The sequence below is a fragment of the Macaca nemestrina genome, chromosome 8 (assembly GCF_043159975.1).
Source record: "Macaca nemestrina isolate mMacNem1 chromosome 8, mMacNem.hap1, whole genome shotgun sequence".
In the NCBI taxonomy this organism is placed as follows: Eukaryota; Metazoa; Chordata; class Mammalia; order Primates; family Cercopithecidae; genus Macaca; species Macaca nemestrina.
This window is the reverse complement of record NC_092132.1, coordinates 66,474,431-66,496,215: the sequence shown is the minus strand read 5'-3', so window position 1 is coordinate 66,496,215 and position 21,785 is coordinate 66,474,431. Positions and strand designations below refer to the sequence as shown.

At 34.2% G+C, this 21,785-nt stretch overlaps 1 long non-coding RNA gene across 1 annotated transcript in view; it reads right to left on the bottom strand.

Annotated features, from left to right (window-relative positions):
• Nucleotides 1–7,904: 7,904 nt before the first annotated feature.
• Nucleotides 7,905–21,785, bottom strand: part of LOC105483547 (uncharacterized) — a 47,557-nt gene continuing 33,676 nt past the window's right edge. The window contains exon 3 of the long non-coding RNA XR_988386.2: nt 7,905–8,200. This is a non-coding gene — a long non-coding RNA (uncharacterized lncRNA). The remainder of the gene's footprint in view (nt 8,201–21,785) is intronic.

Sequence of the window (21,785 nt, the reverse complement as noted above, 5' to 3'; positions counted from 1 at the left end):
GTATGAGATATGTGAGAAATAGAGGCTGAATAGTCTTACCATGGAATATATACAAAGTAGTTTATTATTTACTATATTTAATTCAGCAACTATCCTTTCCAAAACGATGTTTCTTTCTTTGAAAAATGCACATTTAATGAAAATTTAAAGATAATACTTCAATTTCTCAAGAAAGTTGATGATAAATGTGTAAATTACACAAACTATTTGTTGACATTTTACTATAACAATTGAGTCTGTAGTGATATCATTGACCCCGTGGAAACTACGTGATGTATATCATCCCCCAAATCACTAGCACCTACAGTTATTTAGTTATGCACAAGTTGATAATTTAACAGTGCAACTTCAGATGGTGTATTTACATTTTTTTTTTTTTTTTGAGATGAAGTCTTGCTCTGTAACCCAGGCTGGAGTGCAGTGGGGTGACCTTGGCTCACTGCAACCTCCACCTCCTAGGTTCAAGTGATTCTCCCACCTCAGCCTCCCAAGCAGCTGGAATTACGGGCACCCGACACCATGCCTGGCTAATTTTTGTATTTTTAGTAGAGACTAGGTTTCGCCATGTTGGCCAGGCTGGTCTTCAACTCCTGATCTCAAGCGATCCTCCCACCTCGGCCTCCCAAAGTGCTGGGATTACAGGCATGAGCCACAGTGCCTGGCCTACATCTTTCTTCTTAAGGCCTGACTTTTCCTTTAGATTAAATGATTGCTCTTCTAAAGTAATTTACTCTTTGTTGGTTTTAAGAAATCTTTTGCATGTATAAGGTATAAAACAACAACTCTTTGTATGTTACTTCCATTAACAGATGAACTAGCAGTTAAATGATGCTTCAAATAGAAAATAAGTCAATTACACTAATAGATTGAGTTTTCCTCAAAGTCGTAAACGTGAAATAACACCTTTCAAAGTTCATTTTGTTAAGTACCTTGCATTATTGTGAATTATATTGTAAAGTAGTTTAAAGTTCAACACTGAAAATTATTATTTTTGCTGTTATAGTATGAATAACAAAGTTTGATGAAACCAAGCATGCAGAATGGAAACAATAATCTTACTAAGTTAAAAAAGTTTTTTGAACTTTTCTGAGTAGAAATGTTCTTGGAATTCGTTGTGCACATAATTGTTCATAATTACTAATTGCTAATATTACTAATTATTCTATTATATACATTACATATAATATTACTAATTATTCATAATTACTAATTAAAATAGAGATGCTAGTTGTCAGGGTAACTAAACTAGAGTATTTTTGTGATGAAGCTCATTTTCAGTACAAACATATTCTAAATTGTGCTAGTGGCTATGTAGTTTTTCTCTGTGCTGGCCATCAACAATTAGATTTAGATGTGTATGAGCACTCGAAGTAGTACTATGAAACTCAGCTTAAATAAAAGTATTTAACAATTGTGATGTCAAAAAGCTTTAGCTTGTGAAGCTTTATCAATTTCCAGTTCTTAAAAACAAAGGTTGTAAAGAGGAGGACATTGAAACTGATCCTTGTAGAAACGGAACCAATTAAATAATAAAGGCAAAACTACGTAAAATATTTAATTTTTAAATTATAGTATTGGACTCCAGAATATTTAAACTCGTGAGATGTGGTCTGATAAATTTCCTATTTTTAATTGGATAAACTTGCAATATATACCAAAAAAGATAGAATTTACAAAAAAGTTTGCATGATCTCAATAGTCATAAATTGAGACATCTGTGATGACTTTTGTTTGATAAAAAAAATCTACCAAAGAAAAGTACTCTGAATGGAAGCAAAAACAAGGGCCCTCTTAAGATATTTGAGCTAAATTGGACCCTTATCTTGCACTATAGATAAAAATCAACTAAAAATAGATAAAATACCTAAATGTAAGACCTAAAGCCATAGAACTCATAGAACACCAGGGAAAAACTCCTCAACATTGGTCTTGGTAATGATTTTTTTGGGATGTCATACCAAAAGCTCAGGCTACAAAAGAAAAAATAAATCAATGGGACTACATCACACTAAAAAGCTTCTACACAGCAAAGAAAACAATAAAAAAAAAAGAAGAAGAAAGAAAGAAAATGCAGGCTACAGACTGGAAGAAAATTTTTGCAAATCATACATCTGATAATGGCTAATATCCAAAATTTATTTTAAAAACTCACATAATTCAATAGCAGAAAAAAAAATTAAAACATGGACAAAGGGTATAAGTAGACCGTCAGAGAAAACATAAAAATGGACAATAGGTATATGAAAAGGAGCTCAACATCATTAATCATAATGGAAATGCAAATTAAAACCACTATGAGATATCACCTTATACCAGTAAGCAAGGCTATTATCAAATGGATAAGATCTAAATGTTGGCCAGGGTGTGAAGAAAAGGTAACTGCAGTGTACTATATTGGTGGGAACATAGACTGATCTAGCCATTATGGGAAGAAATATGAAGGTTCTTAGAGATATTAAAAATATAACTGCCATATGACTCAGAAATCCTTCTTCCGAGTATATACCAAAAGGAAATATCACCACCTTGTAAAAATTGGCATTCCCGTGTTCATTGCATTATTCACAGTAGTCAAGATATGGAAAGAACCTAAATGCCCATTGATGGAGGTATTGATAAAGAAAATGTGGTATATATACACAATGAAATATTACATAGCCTTAAAAAGGAGATCCTGCCATTTGTCAAAACATGGATTAACCAGGAGGACACTATGCTAAGTGAAATAAGAAACACACAGAAAAAACATTGCATGATCTCAATTATATGTGAAATATAAAATAATAAAAGAGCTTAAATACACAGAGATAAAGAGGGAAACAGTGGTTACCATTGGTGGGAGAGGGAGAGAGGAAATAAGGAGATGTAAGTCAAAAGATGCAAAATAGCAGATAGGTGGGACAGACAAATCTAAAGATTTAATGTACAACAAACATGAAGACTAAATAAAACTGAATTGTGTTAAGTATTTTTGTTAATTAAGTAGATTTTTTTCTGTTCTTGTCACAGCAAAAAAAAGCTATGTGAGATGACAAATATATTAATCTGCTCCTCTCTAGAACCATTATATATCCTACAATGTATCTATATATACTCCACAACATTATGTTGTAAACCTCAAATACATACAATAAAATATATTAAAAACTAGGACTAAAATATGTATACATGTTAATATTAAAAGTAAAAGCTGTGATACATACTAACTATACATAGGTATGGGGTATATTGCGTTGTTTCAATACATAGAGAGATTGTATAATGATCAAATCAGAGTCATTAGAATTTCATCCTCTCAAATATTTACCAGTTTTTTTGTGATGAGGATATTCAAATTCTTTTCCTCTAGCTTTTTTTGAAATATGCAGTATACTTCCATTAACTGAGAATATGCTGTATTTAGCAAAAAATATTTTGTGATTACTAGGTACTTCAGTGCATGTAGAGAGGGTATTTTCTCAGTTAAAAGTAATGCATTCTACAGAGACCAGTCAATTAAAGGTTTCAACAATTTCAAGTTTATTAGTATAAAGTACAACTTCGAAAACAATTGCAGGCAATTTTATGAAAAAATGGAAAACAATAGAACTGTATTTCAAAAATACATTGTCCACAAGTAAAATGACCAATATTACTTGTACAACTAAGATGGTGTTTAAATTATATGAATATATAATATAAATAATCATACTACTTATTTTTAATGTGTTGATAATCAAAACAAATATTATTTTGCTTTTATGAACAGAAATAGATATTGCTTTTTTTTTTTTTACATTAAGGTAAAGTTTTAATGTTCCATAAACACTACCAATCATTCAATTTATGGAATTTACATTTTGTTTATTTACAGAAAATTAAATATTTGCCCCATTTTAAATACTTTTTTAAAAATTTATTTATTATTATTATACTTTAAGTTGTAGGGTACATGTGCATAACGTGCAGGTTCGTTACATATGTATACTTGTGCCATGTTGGTGTGCTGCACCCATCAACTCGTCATTTACATCAGGTATAACTCCCAATGCAATCCCTCCCCCCGCCCCCCTCCCCATGATAGGCCCCGGTGTGTGATGAAATAGATATTGCTTTTTTAAAGAAACATTTTACTTCAAAAATATTTTATAACACTTCCATAGGCCCAAACCCCACTTGTTAGTAAATACTTATTTTAAACATGTATAAGATTATAGTTATTGTAATGCTGTTTTTAATCTCAAAATTATCTTGTTTGGCCAATAACGTATATGAACCCTTTTATTACAGAAAAATAAGCAGACAATCATACTACAGCATGATTTTAGAGTGGGGAAAATACAGGATTCTTTTGCAAAAAAATAAAAAGTTGTCTAATCTACTCCCTGGTCGAGAGGGGTTCACGGAATGTTTATTAGAGGAAGTTGATGACATTCATACCTGAAAGATAAGATAAGTTATCCAACTGAGGAAACAGAGAAGACTATTTCAGGGAGGGTGAACAGCAAAAAAAACTGGCTCAGAGGCAAAGTCAGGCCCTGCCCATGAAATAAGCAGGGTCTCTAGAGTTGCATGAAATAATTTGGAACTAAACCAAAGATAAGGAGGAAATCAATTCAGTGCTTAAAAAGAGTAGTGTCCTGAGGAGGATTTTCTGAAGGGCATTTAGAAGATTGCTTCTAAAACACACATATTTCTTAAGTCTTTTATTCTGACCTGATGGATTTTCTAGTCCAGCCAGTTGTACCCCTGACCTTGTGCTCTCTTTTTCTGGTATGGCTTTCCTGGGCTCAGAAATCCCAAAGTGCTACCTTCTAAAATTATGGATAAGAGGCTCTATTAATATTTATGTCTCCTTGTGGCAGGCCACAGATAGGAATTAATTACTGCATCTGCACAGATGTGGCCTGATTATGCAAGGCTGAACTAAGCTAAACAACCAGTATAATAAGCCCAAGATTGGCAAGGTAGCAGGAGAATTTTGAGATGTATTCAAGCTGAATGCTTTTATAGGTTCTAAGTTGTTAGTTCTTGGAGGACAGTATTGCTCCCTAACAAAGCCTAAAAAGTGTGCAGTACACAGCAAGTACTCACTAAATATTTGTTAGATGAAAAAACCAAGAATCTTGAATATGTTTTAGGCCTATCACTGTAAAAAAATTTTAAAATACTTCTTTTGTTATTGTTCTTATTGTTAATTGTTCTACTTTGTTTTGACGGGTGATGAAAATAAGGCTTCCCTTAGTTGAGATTCTTAGGAAAACGGCTCCATAAATATGTATGTAGGATGCTATTACTCAGTATTGACAGTTGCATCAAGTGTGATATAAAACACAATTTTCAGTGACAATGGAATAATTACAATCTTGTAGTCTTGGAATAGGTCCTGATCACTACTGTTGCTGATTCTCAGTCATTATATTTTGTGTCACCTGGTTCCCAGTGGACTGTCAACACTCTTTACATCCTGGAATCTGAAATCAATTTTGTTGAGTTAACAAAGCCACATCATTACATGTGTAAACTGGGGGATCTTAGATACATTTATGTGGGTCTGATTACTCTTAAATAAACCATATAAACAGTAGATTGTTATAACTGACAAGGGATGATGTTGTGTCTAGTCAGATAAGTTAGAGAGGTATGCTGTACAAAGTAGAAAATGTTTCAAAGAATAGAATTGTTAAATTTCTGTTGTCTTGAGCCACCCAGTGCGTAGTACTCTGTTATAGTAGCCCAAGGAAACCAATGCACTGTGTAATGGAACATTATTTAGCCATAAAAAATGAATTAAGTGCTGATACATGCTACCACATAGACAGACCTTAAGAAAACATAATGTTAAGTTCAAGAAACCAGACACACAAGACTATTTATTATGTGGTTCCACTTATATGAGACGTCTAAAACAGAAAAATCTATAGAGATAAGCAGATTAGCACATGTCAAGGGCTGGGGTGAAATGTAGAGTGACTACTAATGAGTACACAATTTTTTTGAGGTGATGAAAATGTTCTAAAGTTGTGATAGTTGCATAATTCTGTGATTACGCCAAAAATCATTGAATTGTATAATTTTAAAAGTATGTGTATTATATCTCAATAAAATATTTTTAAAACAATTATTTAACATAGTTGTGGTTATATTAGTGAACAACAAGCTATTATTGAAAGTCAGCTTCATGAAATTTGCTAAGTAGATTTTGAGATACTAGGTTATTCACCCACACATTTTCTTAAATCAAAGGAAATCCCTGCACCTGGAATAAGACCACCCAACTACCAGCATGAAAAGAGTGTTCAAAGACTCACTTGGAGTAATAATTATCTTGTAGGAGTCAGGTGGGACTCCCAGAAATTTGTATGTGCTCCTTGGAGATCATCCAACTCTCTCTGTTGCAATATTCACAACCCTATCCCCATCATCTGATTTGGGACCATCTGTTCTTAAACACTTCTGTGACTCTTTCTTTCATCGTATAACATTAACTGAAGTGAAGTTTTTCCTTGAGGACACTCTTTCCCATGTAGACCTTTCAAGCAGTGGATTTTTTTCACTTCCACATACCACAACACAGAAACAAATGTTTACTTTTCATTTATTTATTTTCTTTTAAGACCTACTCTAAGTTGTAGAAATTTTTACCAGTGAGATTTATTTGCCTTGCTTATGGAGACTCTGACTAATATTAGATACTTAATTTTTTATGTGGATTAGCACAGAATTATGCCATTCTCTCAAAGCAGTATATTAAAACCAAAATATGTTTTATGTGACCCTAAGTTCTCTTTTCCCCAAGGTGACATAATAACAACAATATTTCTTAGAAAATTTTTCATGCAAAGGGACACAGCTGATCTTTTATCATGTCTCAAGGACATATCATCATAAATGGATAGCATTCTAGTAAATGGTAATTAAATGGTGGGACAGATTGTTCTGGTACTGAGAAGGAAGGTCTGGGCTACTTAATTGGACTTAACAGTCATTTAGACAAAAGATTAAAAGACGATGGAACTTCATTGAAGTGAGGTTACCTGCTTTCCTTCAGCCTACACTCTCAGTTCTGCTAACTACCTGTTTGTTTCTCAAGCCTAGTCTACCCTGGCCATATTGACCCCAAAGAGAAGCTAGATAACTTATGTCAACTTGAGGCAAAAACTGGGAGATTAGAGAGATAATCAGCAATTGGTATTTTCTTTTCTTTTTCCTTCTTTCTTTATCTTCCTCCTCTCAAATAGTCCAGAAGTTAATATGGCTCATTTTTTTTTTCCTTTGCTCTGTGTGAATGGATTAGTAACGATTTCTTTGAAATAACCTAAAACAATGACCTACAGATACATTAGCCGCTATTTCCTGTGCAGAATTCTTCATTAGCTCTGCTCAAACCTTATACCTCGATGACCTCTGCCCCCTTCTACATTTTCTCTCATAATTATTGCACCAAAATTCCATTTTGTTATCAAATCTAGGACCTTAAGGGGGGTCATGAAGCCTGCTGTCTCCCTTGCCCATCCTCTCTTACATAGCCCGTTAGCTCCACCCATTAGAACAATTACCTTTTTACTTCCTACATTTGTCCCCAACCACTTCTCTTATCTATTGCCACTGTCTCAGCTTCATGCAGGATCTAATTATTTTTTTTCCAGAACTATTGTAATATTCTTCTAATTGGTCTCTCTGCTTAGTTTTGCTTTTAACTAATCCATTGAATGACTGTTAAAGTGATCTTAAGTAACCTTTATCAATCATTATGTTACTCCCTTTGTAAACTCCTTCAGTGAATTTCATATTTTTCTTTAAAAAAAATCTAAGTCTCCTGAAATAACACACAAATCTGAACTTATATGAATAATTATTTTTTCATAGTTTGCCAAAAGAAAATGAAAAAGTCAAGTAAACCAGTTTAATTAAAAATAATCACCTTTCTCACTTTTTAAAAAGTTCAGACCTTATCTTATCATTTGGTCCCATAGATTTTGTTTTTCCCTTTTTAAAAATTTCTCTCTCTCCGTCTCAGTCTACAGTAGGATCTTGATGCATAAGAGCTTTTATATTTCCACATATTTAAATATTATTATTTCTACTCCATGGAATGCTCTTTCCTTTCATGACCCTGAGGTGAAATTCAAATCATTCTTCAAGTCCCAGATGCATTGTCAGCTCTATCATAAAGTCTTCCCCAATCATTTTAATCAGAGTTTGTCACTGTCTTCTTGATCTACAAGAATAATGGAATATATTTTATTACAGTACTTTAAAGTTTTATAATTACATATTTCATGGCTATTGCTACTGTAGAAAAGCAAGGTTGGTCTCTTTATTGTTATGTCCTCAAAACCTCACATAGAGCCTGGCCTATATGTGATCTGTAAATGTTTGTCAAATGAATGAATGATTGAATGGATCCATAAATTAATGAGTGAGGTCAGGTAGAATGACAATAAAGATTATGTGGCTCAAGCAGCTAATACTAGGGATTCAGGCTTAGTATTTGAAGACCAAGGACTATATCTTTGTTTCTGCAAAAAAATAAGAGCAAAGTGAAGTGGGATAACAAATCCAGAGTACTGAGATACTAGGCAGAGAGTCAAGTTGACTCAGGGACAATGGGATAGTGGGATATATGGTACAGAAAATAAAGTAAAAATTTAATTACTTGAAACAGAGAGCTAGTTAAGGACAAACTATGGCCAAGATGGACTACAACAAAGGAACTGAGTGGATCTTTACAGTTACACCAAGACCAGCCTGAATAGCACTATTTAGAAAAGTGACTTCAGCTTTATTAATTACTAGTGTGTGACTAGAGAATAGGTCGATGAAATCAATATGCAATTTTTATAAACAAAAAAATTGTTCTCTACTTGTTAGCAGCCAATGGGAAGTGTGTTTGTGAAAATAAATAATTTCTATTGAGAAAGCAAGAAACTTTGCATGTTATTTATCTTTTAGCTGATTATAGTGCATGCATTTTGGTTGATGTGGGTGCATAGAATACACACCTATTTGGATGTATGATTATCCATTTATGTATGTACACACATACACCATTTTATCCAATAAAGGATGTGATTTCAAGTGTTTTAGTCATGTTGCATTGATTTGAGTTGCCTTAAAGATCTGAATTTTAACATTTGAAAATTGAACTGTAAGCTCTACATCCTATGTAATTTTGTCACTGAGATCACAATGTTTAAGTTAAATAAAGAAAAAACAAATAAATTTCTTTTTTGATTGAATCCATTACTTTATACAAGAGGAAAAAAGACCATTTTTCTTCAGTTTTATTCAAACAATTCAGTAAAGTACTGAATTAATACAATTAAGTACTGAATTATAATCTGATAACTTTAATTTTCAAATTTTTTTATAAAATAACTCAGAAAGTTTTAGTATACAGAATAACTTCCTTTAATACCCCATTTTCTTGATTTAATGCTGTGATTACTTTCCCATTTTTACTTTATTTTTTATATGTGGCATCTGATATAGGTGAGATATACATACATATGTTATGTGAGCATAATTATAAAATTAATACCTGTAAACCCACCACACAGCATTAGAACAATACTATCAAAGATATTTTTTTCTAAATATAGTTTTTAAACTTAAGGAGCACAAAACTCTTCAAATATGTATATGCATAATATTATTGTATTTCTCCATACACTCCAAAGAAGATGTGCCCATAAAATATGAACAGTGAAATATGAACAGAAGTGTAGTAAGAACCAGTTAGTGATACCTCAAGTTTCCTTCTTCCTGCCATGATGATTATGGAAACATTTGTTGGTTGAGATGAATCCTCTGTGAGTCTTGGACCACAAGTGACTACTGTGAGCAGATACCCTTTGTTGACCCACTTTATACAGGTATTGAGAATGATAAATAAAATTTTGTTTAAGTCATTAAATTTGAGATTTGTTTCTTACTATAACTTAACCCAGCCTGTCTTGATGAACCCATAACAAGTGGATATAATTGAGATTTTTCATCTGCATTATATTGAAAACACTCCAATCCATGTTGCTAAGTGTTCTCCAAATGTATGGTTTTGATAGTTGTTCTGTTGATGTGGCATTATTTTAAAAATCCAATAATTGCAAAATACTTAGATGTTTTTACTTTTTAATATTTTATATTACTTTGCAACATACCTTCTTGAACTGAAATGTATACATCTCTATTTCTTTATGAAAAAGAAACAGAAATTGAGTACTTCAAAGGTAGGAACCCTGTTAAGACTTTCGATGCAGTTTGCTAATTATTTTTAAAAATGGACGAATTCATAATTTTGCTGGCTGTATTTGAACACGCCCATTTCAACTCATACTGACACTGATAATTGTAAAAATAAACTGTAACAATTTGAGAAATGTAAATATCTTCTTTTTATAAGGTGTAAGTGTGAATTACTAGTGATGGCAAATAAGTTTTCCATATACTTGCTGGTTTATATTTGTATTTTAATACATTTGATAATTCACACACAACACATTTCTTGTGACTTTATAAGGCTTTTATATATTAAATATCTTAAACACTTTCTGCTCTTAACTTGAAAAATATGCTTTCACTCCAATACTTTCTTTTAATTTGAATTATGGTATTATTTTCAATGAACAGAAATTTAAATTTTGTATGTTGTGACTTCTTTTGTTTTGATGCTTACAAATCTTTCCTCATCTTGATATTCAAAATTTTCTTCCATATTTTTTCATTGTCTTGAGGTTTTATTTCCATATTCAACCCTTTGATACATCAAAAATATATTTAGTTTTAAAGAATAAAACAAATGTGTTTTCTCCCAAATAGTTTTTAACTTTACAAAAGCTAAGATACATGCATATCTGTGTGTATTAGATGTTATAATGTTATATACTATGTATTTATAATGCATATGTTATATATTCCCTGGTTATATATGAATATTTGTGTGTGCATACAGTTACCCCTTGAACAACATGGATTTGAACTGCCTAGGTTTATTTACACACAGATTTTTTTTCAATAAATGTATTAACATTTTTAAAATATTTGCAATAATTTGAAACAACTCATAGATGAATCACATAGCCCAGAAATAAAAATAAAAAAATAAAAAAGTAAGGAATGTCATGAATGTATAAGAGATATTAAATATTAGTTTATTTTACAATTTTCTGCTGTAAAATACATACAAATCTATTGTAAAAAGTTAAATGTTATTAAACACAAACACAGACATTACATGTTGCCATCTGCAGTCAAGTGGATGCAAAGATGCAGTGTTAAATCATAACTGTATAAAATTGACTGTAGTACATGCTATACCACCATAATAATTTCATAGCCACCTCTATTGCTATTGCAGTGAGCTCATGTTGTGAGTGTCCACTTTAAATGCAGTGTGCCTCTAATCATCTCCACGTGAGCAGCTCATCTCTCCAGTAAATTGTGTATCACAGTAAAAAGTAATCTCTTGTAGTTCTTGTGTATTTTTCATCATGTTTGTTACAATACCTCGAACCTTGAATAACACCGTGAGACCCATAGGATGTGCCACTAGTGATGCTGGAAGTGCTCCCAAGAACCAGAGAAAAATCATGACATTACGAGAAAAAGCTGAATTGTCTGATATGTGACGTAGATTGAGGTCTGCAGCTGTGGTTGCCTACCATTTCAGATGGAAGATGCATCTTGTAAATAGACAAGGTAAACTTAACGGTATCAATAAATATAGTACAGTACTGTAAATCCATTTGCTCTTTTTTATAATTTTCCTAATGATGTTTTCTTTTCTCTAACCTAGTTTATTGTAAGGATATGGTTTATAATACATATATCATACAGATACATGATGATTGACTGTTTATGTTATTGGGTAAGGCTTCCAGTTAACAGTTGGCTATTAGTAGTTAGGTTTTGGGAAAATCAAAAGTTATATGCAAATTTGACTGCATGAGGGCTTGGCACTCTGACCACTGTGTTGTTCAAGAGTCAACTATACATATATGCATACATATACACATACATATATCTTATTTAGTGTATAATATTGTTTCAAAATGATTTAGTATGTAAAATTGTTTAAATTTTTCTGATTAATTCCTGTTTATCCTTTAATCATGCTTCAAACTATCTCTTATGTTTTATTGCAATGCATAGTACTTACAGAACATATTAAATAGTAGTACTGTCAGACATCATCTTTCAGTTCCTGATTTTAAGAGAAATTTATTCACTTTTTAAACTAGTATTTTTGAAGGCCAGGCAACGTTTTGAGGCCCCATGTCTTAGAATTTGGTAGATGTACCAGGCAATGTTTTTAGACCTGGGAGTACATTGGTGAAAAAGAGACAAGCTTTCTCTTTTGTGGAGCTTAGTTTCTAGTTGTGGGGAGTCAGTCACATAGTAGACAAAGAAAAAGACAAGATAATTGTAGATAGTGATATGTGATGTGAAGAAATAAAGTTAGAACAGTGAAGTGTAGGGTGATTGAGGAGTGATACTGTGGTTTCATGGTAAGGAAGGGCCTCCTTAAAGAGGTAACTCTTTAGGTGTAGGGATGAGACATAAAACAGACAAAGATGTTGGCCACTAAACATAAGGAGGAATAGGAAGGAATGAATAGTAAATTCAGAAGTGCTGAGGTTCATAGTGTGAGAAGAGAAAGAGAATGATTACTGTGCCTGTAATTGAGCGAATAAGGAAAGGAGGCAAGGGAGAAAAGTGGGGAGAGGGTGAAAAGTTTGGCTGGAGTAGGCTTATGTAAGCTTGGCAAAGCAAGAAAAAGATTTTGGATTTTGTTTAGAGTGCTAGTCAAGTTATTTGACGTGGTTTACATTTTTAGAAAGAATCATTCTGGCTATTGTGTAAGGAATGGATTTAGGAGGGTAAAAGGGAAGCAGAAGGCCACCTAGGAGTCTGTTGGAATGTGTAGGTGAGAGATGGTGATACTTCAGACAAGCAAGGTAGCACCAAGTAAGGAAAAAGTGGATCCATTTTGCATATATTTTGAAGGCAAAGTTGTCATGACTTGCTGATTGTTTTGCAATAGTGACAAAGAAAAAAAAGAATGTAGGATTATTGCCATGGGTTGATTCCTGGGTAGATAAAGGAATAATGTAGTAAAATGAGGGAGACTTAGAGAAGAATACATCTGGTGCAGCAGTAAAGAGTTTCAGCTCTTGTGAAGCTAGAACATTAATATTCCAATGTAGTGTACAGTAGACACTTGTGTATAGAAATCTGGACTTCAGGGGAGAATTTAGGACTGGAAATAGAAATACTTTTACTGTCTCTTATGGAGCACCATTAAGAATGAGGCTAGCTAATGGCTAAGTTAGTTATCTTTTATGGAGAGATACTAATAAATAAAATATAAACATTGACAATCATTGGGTTATTGGTCATGTACTTTTGTATTTGTTTTTGTTTTACTACACTGGCAAACAGAACTATTTCTAGATTTCAGGATAGAGTTTTCTTGAGCAAATAATTACATTGGTCTAATGACACGTACAAAATGTATGGCATGTATAAGCACAAAGTCATGTGTCAAATAACAAATATCAGAGAATTAGCAAAGTCAATAAAAACAGGTAAAAGGTCTAAATTTCTAGTTCTTAAATAAAATATAGCATTGTTTGAATTAGTAAAATATGTTTTGATCTTCACTGACAGTAATATTTTGACACAAAATTTGGGGACAAGATTCTTTAGTATTTAAAAATAGTGTTTCTAACTGGTTATTGCTCTTCAACATTTTGTGAAAAAAAATGACGCATTATTGTCCTCTCCCATATTAAATAATTTTGGTAAAAAAATATTTGTAATGATTCCAAATTTGTCCCATAACTATTAAAAAATCCAGTAATTAAGCTGTTAAAATGTTATTCTGCTTTTATTTTTAAATGTGGAATATTTCAAACATATAAACTTACAGACAGCACATGATAGATCCTAAGGTACCTACTACTTGAGTTGAAAATTTTTAAAAATCTGGTCTTATATGTCTCAGATCTTTTTCACTCTTTGAAATAATAATTTATACCTATAATTTGTTTATATTTATGTATGATGTATAATGGGTGCAGTTTATATGAACATGGATGTCTAATTCTCCCAATGTAATGTGTGTGTGCCACGTGCCAAGTTCTGCATATGTATAAATCTGCTTCTACTCTTTGCTTCTTCCAATTCATCAATTTGTCTATTCCTATAACAGTATCATAATCTTTATTGTTATAGCTTTATATTAATTCTAATACAAGTGTTCATCAGTCCTTTAACTTCTTCAAAATAATAGTGTCTATTCATGGCCTTAATACTTGTATATGAATTTTATCATCAACTTATTAAGCTCCACGACGAACTGTGTTATATTTTTATTTAAATTGAGTTTTTAAAATAATAACTTTGGGAAAACTACTGTTTTGTGTAAAACATTTCACATTCATTAATATATCCATCCATTTATTCTTTTGTTGTTGTTGTTGTTTTTTGTTTGTTTTTGTTTTGTTTTGTTTTCGAAATGGAGTCTCATTCTTTTGCCCAGACTGGAGTGTAATGGTGTGATCTTGGCTCACTGCAACCTCTGCCTTCTGGGTTCAAGCAATTCTCCTGCCTCAGCCTTCCAAGTAGCTGGGATTACAGGTGCCTGCCACCACACCTGGCTAATTTTTGTATTTTTAGTAGAGACAGGGTTTGACTATGCTGGCCAGGCTGCTCTTGAACTCCTGACCTCTGGTGATCCACCCACCTCACCCTCCGAAAGTTCTGAGATTACAGGCATGAGCCACCATGCCCGGCCTTTGTTGTTGTTTTTAAGGATATTTTACATTTTCTGTTGGATTTTCTTAGGCATATTCTGTTGTTATTGTGATAGTCACCTTATTATTTTATTATATTTATCACATTTTAACTGTTTTAGGCAGGCGTGTAAAATTCTGTTGACGTGTATACTGACATTGAATCTAGCAATATTTTTTTTTTTTTTTTTTTTAGGCAGAGTCTCGCTCTGTTGCCCAGGCTGGAGTGCAGTGGCCAGATCTCAGCTCACTGCAAGCTCCGCCTCCTGGGTTTACGCCATTCTCCTGCCTCAGCCTCCCGAGTAGCTGGGACTACAGGCGCCCGCCACCTCGCCCGGCTAGTTTTTTGTATTTTTAGTAGAGACGGGGTTTCACCGTGTTAGCCAGGATGGTCTCGATCTCCTGACCTCGTGATCCACCCGTCTCGGCCTCCCAAAGTGCTGGGATTACAGGCTTGAGCCACTGCGCCCGGCCAAATCCAGCAATATTACTGAAGTCTCTTAGTTTAATAGTTCATCTCTAAAGTCACTTGTATTTTCTATGCTGCAAGCATATGACCTCCGAATAATAAAAAATTTTTCTTCCAGGCCTTATTTGACACATTTTATATTCTTACTTTAGTTAATTGGCCACAACTCATATGGGGCAATTTCAAAAATTGCAACAGTTGGAATGAGATTATTAAAATGGCAGGGGGTAAGGTAGTAAGAGAGGATAAAAGAGTTGAGGACAAAGTTTTGCAGGATATTTTATATTTAGGGAGTTCAAAAGTGAGCCAGAGATGAAGGCCAAAAATGATCAGAGCAAAAAATAAATCTGGATATTACAATATCACAGAACTGGAAGGACGCCTTTCAAGGAGAAAGCTGCTACAAGCATTATCACAAGTTGCAAAGAGGCAATCATTTCTGAGCAAAGTCTGCAGGATTTTTCTTGCTGAATTCCTCGATGATCATTGAGAATCCAATTTAGAAGAACAGTGATAGCAAAAGTCAGCTTCTAATACACAAATTGCTAAAAAAAAAAAAAAGTGATGAGTTCAAGTTGAGAATAAAACTATTCTTTCAAATTATTTTGGGGTAAATAAGGAAATGCAATGGGATAGTCACTTAAGGGGTTAAATATTTGAAAATAAATTTTCTATATTTAAAAACTAGCGATCAGAATTTACTATGTGCAGAAAGGAAGTAGCTATTGTGGATGGAATGACTGAAGAGCAAGATCAATTTCCGTAAGAAGATGGTGATATAAAAACATAAGATAAGGTAGGTGTTAAGCCTGACAATGAGAAGAAACTTCTCTCCAGAGTACCAATGTGAAGGAAGAAATAGAGAATGATGGTAAAGAGATTTAAGAGGAATGCAGAAAACACCTTTGAAAGGTTCAAGGAAGATTGCTGAGGTTAATGTGAGTAACTGAAAGTGTTGTATCAAGATCGTCCCTCGAATCTGCTTCTCATATTCTCATGTTCGAGAGAGGCTACGATACAGGACAAGGCACTAAAGCTCAGTTCCACTAGTATCTCTCTAGGACCTTGTGGGCACAAGATGGCACTGCTCAGTTCAGCAGCAAAGACCCAGCAGGTTTAGAACAAGATAGACAAAACCAAATGGCAAAATATATTAAAGTGGTAAAGAACACATACTGGAAAGTGTATTTTCCATTTAAAAAATTCAAGTTCACAATCTTAAAATATCTAACTAAAGAAAAAAGCACAACAACAACAACAACAAAATGGCACTACTACCCACAAAATCTTTGGCCTGGATGTAATCTGTGGGCCACCAATTTTCACCCACACTTCAGGAAGGAATGATGACTGTGGGGTCAGCCTTGGAGAAAGCAGCAGCATTCACAGCTTTGGCTTCATGTACTGTAGCTTTGTGTAGAATTCCCTCCTCCTATCATCTTTGCTTTTCAACAGCCAAAGGATTGGACAAACAGGAGCCAGCATGACAGACTGAATCAAGAGTTGTTTTAGTATTCTCAGGTCCAGGATGTGTTTAGGGGAGGGTGAGGCTTGACTGAAGGTTGCAATGCGTTAAAACAAGGGTTCTTCCAGGGAGATATCCAAAGGCCAAAGAGAAACCAGTATCAGGTCATCTACATAAAGGAGTTAGGCAGAACATAATAATGCATAGGCAGCAATGGTTGGAAATCAAGGAACGGAGATTAGAGAAACGAGAGTACAGAACTCAGGAAGGAAGGTATTTTTGAGAAATTTGGCCATTGCTGGAACCTAGTAAGGCATGTTAGAGGACATCTATCCACTTTTTGTATCTTTAAAGTGGAGTTTTTAGAGGAAGATAACACTTTCTCCAACATGTCAGATCAAGACCAATCCCATCTTTCTTTCAACATGCCCTCGGGGCTTGACAGCAGGTACCTCTGCTTAAAGTTGAAGCAGAAAAGGACAATGCTGGACACCAGGTGGCACTATGGTGTACCTCCTGTAGGATTTCCAGGTATAGTAAAGAAATTTGAAAAGGCTGTAGATCACATGAAGCCATTAGGAACGAATGGAGAGCAAAGGTATTATGTTTCCTGCTTAGCTCTAGGAAGCTGCGCCCTAGGGAAGCATAGTTACATTTCAACAGGGATTAGAAAATTCAAGTTAAGTAGGAGGCCTTGAAAGATGGGTTTATGACAGGAAAGGAAATTGTAAAATACGCAAAATTTAATTGCGGAAAGTTGTTGAACTAATCTTGCCTAAGGGGCAAATGGAGTATTAGAAACAGGCCTTGCTTTGAAAATCTAGCTTGTTGGCTAATTCACAACTTGAACGGCGAGGCATTTTGTGTTTTTTTTGGTTTTTAGACTATATTAAGGCTAGGAAGATAATTACACCCATTTTATGAATCACTGCTAAAATAATGTTAAATGAAACAATGTACATAAAGTGTTTGAAACATTGTAGGTATTCAATAATTAATGCACATTGATAATATTATTGCTGAAATGCCATTATTGCCATTTAAAAAATATGATGCTGATGGTTAAATTAAAAAAAAAATGCCTAGGACTATACCATTAGTGCTGCACTGGTTAATTTGTCATACAGTTACTGTTTGTTTTGGTTTGTTCTTATTTTGAAACTAATTCATACTGAAATTTGGACTGAATTCTTGGCATCATAAATTACACAATGTGTCCCAGGCTCTAAAGAGGCCTTAACAGGGTACAGAGCTCATCATATCTAGTTCTTACAATATAGCAAAATAAGTAGTATGATAAGACATCGGGCCAGAGATAGTAATGTTCACCAAACACTGCGTCTGCTACCCTTCATTTCTCAGCAAACTTAATGAGTCAAGAATATATCAACAATTCTGGCAAATGTTTTATGGTCATAATTGATTTCTGGGTCAAAGCATTGAAGTGCAGTTTGCAAAACTCCAATCAACCATTGCATTTAACACCATGAGAGTTACTGGTAAACTCAACAAAAATAGTTTTAGGAATAGAAAAGAATTGGAAAACTCAGACATACAGACAATTCTTTGAAGGAGTTTTTTTTTTATTTTCAGTGAGAGCAGAGAAATGAACAGTAGCAATTTTGGAAAGAGAGATCAAAAGATTATTATTTTTTAACTCCAAGAGAAGTATCATGTTACACTCTGATGTAAATTATTCAGTAGAGAAGGTCAAATAAAGAAAACTAGAAGATAAAAGGAAATAATTTCCAGATCTATGTTCTTGAGCAGGCAAAAGAGATGGGTTCTGGTGTCCAGCAGAGGGATTAGCCTACAGAGCACTGACAGTCCAACTATAGGAGGAAGGAAAGAAGAGTATATGGGTACAGATTCTAGTTAGAGGGGATGCTCTTCATTTCATGGGCATTCACACCAATGTACTTTTTAGTAATGAACTTTAGTAGTATATTAAAAATATACTTTGATTTACACAAAACAACAAAAGATGAATTTTAGATATAAAATGAGCTACCTATTAAGAGTAAGGAATTTTAAATGCAATAAAATTTTAGAGCTAAATACTATTGTCTTCCCTTGAAAAAGGAAAAATTCATTGGGATTATTAATAATAAGTTATTTCATAAGTAGCCATACTCTCTGGAAAAATATTTCCAGCTCACTCCTTGCTGTACAGATCAGGGTTTGGCAAACTACAACCTGGATCAAATTGGACTGCCATGTTTATGGAAATAAGGATATATTGGAACACAGCCATGTTCTTTCATTTGCTACTGTCACTAGCTATTTTCATGCTACAAAGGCAAAGCTGGGTGTGACAGAGACCTATTTTCTGCAAAGCCCTAAATATTAAGTTTCTAGCTGTTTACAAAAAAGTTTGCAGACCCCTGATTAAAAACTATTGGCTCAGTTGAGGCTGACCTCTGAAATTTAGATTAAAACAATACACTTCCATAAATATCAAAATAACTGCCAAGAGGTAAAGAAAGTATGTGTCAATCACAAGAAGAGAGTTTTGTTATCAGTGATATCTTGAGAAAGTGTCACTGCAGTAAACACTACTCATTCAAAGCCCTGTGTCTCAGTCTGTTTCTGCTGCTGTAACAAAATACCTTTAACTGGGTAATTTATAATAACAGGCATTTATTTCTTACAATTCTAGAGGCTGCAAAGTCCAAGAACAAGAAACCAGCAGATGTGAAGTCTGGTGAAAGCTTTCTTATTCAAACATGGCACCTCTTGCTGTGTCCTGACAAGGCAGGAGGGAAAAACACTGTGTCTGCATGTGATAAAAGAGCTGAAGGAACAAACTTGCTCCTTCAAGTGCTTTTATTAAGACACCTTCTATCCATGAGGATGGAGCCCTCATGGCCTAATCACCTAATCAAGAGGCCCCACCTCTTAATACTGTTGTACTGGGAATTAAATTTCAACATGTGTATTAGTCTGTTCTCACACTGTTAATAAAGACATACCCAAGATTGGGTGATGTATAAAGGAAAAAGGTTTAATGGACTCACAGTTCCACATGGCTGATGAGGCCTCACAATCATGGCAGAACAAAATAAGAGCAAAGGGAGGTCTTACATGGTGGCAGGCAAGAGAGCTTGTACAGGGGAAGTCACATTTATAAAACCATCAGATCTCAAGAGACTTATTCACTAACATGAAAACAGTATGGAGGAAAATAGTCCCACGATTCTGTTATCTCCACCTGGCCCAACCCTTAACATGTGGGGATTGTTACAGCTCAAGGTGAGGTTTGGGTGGAGACACAGCCAAACCGTATCAACATGAATTTCTAGAAACACATTCAAACCATTGCACCCCATTCAGAAAGGAAAGGCTTTCTAGCTGACTTGACCAGATCAGCCCCAGTGAGCTAAATACATCACTCTGAGATAGATTCAAACACTGTTGAATTTTGATATGTCTAATGTCCCTTCTTGTTCCTTCTTGATCTTTTAACTTTCTCTGAGCTTCATAAGTCCCTCTGCTTAAGGTAAGAATCAATGTGCTGAAGTTTGATTATTTGGCACATTATCCTTTCCTTAATTTTATTTTTGAAAATTTCAACAGAATTAATATTTTTAGAGAAGTTTTAAATTCACAGCAGAAAGCACAGAGAGTTCCCACAGACCTTCTGCACCCACAGATGCACAACCTCCTCCATTATCAACATCCTACACCAGAGTGGTCAGTTTGTTACAATAGATAAAACTACCATGACACATCATCGTCACCCAAAGCCTAAAGCTTACATTATGGTTTACTTTTGATTGTACATTCTATGGGTTTTCCCAAATATATATGGACATGTATCTATCTTTCTAGTATCATTCAGAATAGTTCGCTGCCCTAAAAATCCTCTGTGCTCTACCTATTCATCCCTCTCTCACCCATCTCCTGGCAACCACTAATTATTTTTACTGCCATCATAGTTTTATCCTTCCCAGAATGTCATATCTTTGGTATAAAACAGTATGTAGACTTTTCAATTTGGCTTCCTTTGCTTGGCAATATCCATTTAAAATTCTTCAATGTATTTTCATTGCTTGATAGCTTATTTTATTTTACAGCTGAATAATATTCCATTATCTGGATGTACCACACTTTATTTTTCCATTAATCTACTAAAGGATACCTTGGTTGTTTCCAAGCTTGGGCAATTATGAAAAAAGCTGCTGTAAATGTTCATGTGCAGATTTTGAGTTGGATACAAGCTTTCAATTCCTTTGGATAAATAAAGTGGAGTGGAATTTCTGTGTCATGTAAGGGTATGTTTAGTTATTTAAGAAGTGGTCAAACTCTCTTCCAAAATGACTATACCATTTTTCATTTCCACCAAGAATGAATGAAAGTTCCTATTGCTCCCCAGTCTTGTCAACAATTGGTGGTAACTGTTTTGGACTTCTGCCACACTAATATGTGTGTAGTGATATCCCATTGTTTCAATCTGTAATTCCCTAATGACATACAATGTTGAAATCTTTTTTACGTGCTTATTTACAGTTGTCATATGTCATTTGTCAAGGTGTCTGTTCTGTTTTTTTGTTTTAAATCATGCTGTTTATTTTCTTTTTTCTTTTCTAAATTTAATTTAATTTGGGCTGGGCACAGTGGCTAACACCTGTAATCCCAGCACTTTGGGAGGCCAAAGTGGGTGGATCACGAGGTCAGGAGATCAAGACCATCCTGGCCAACATGATGAAACCCCATCTCTACTAAAATTACAAAAAATTAGCAGGGCGTGGTGGCGGGCGCCTGTAGTCCCAGCTACTCAGGAGGCTGAGGCAGGAGAATGGCGTGAACCCAGGAGACGGAGCATGCAGTGAGCCGAGATCACACCACTGCACTGCAGCCTGGGTGACAGAGTGAGACTCTGACTCAAAAAAAGAAAAAAAAATTAATTTAATTTAATTTTTGTAGCAATTGAGTCTCACTATACTGCCCAGGCTGATCTCGAACTCCTGGCATTGAGAAATCCTTCTGTCTCAGCCTCCCAAAGTACTGGGATTACAGAATTAAGCCACCATACCTTGCCTCATTTTTTAATGTGCTAATTAATAGTTTATTA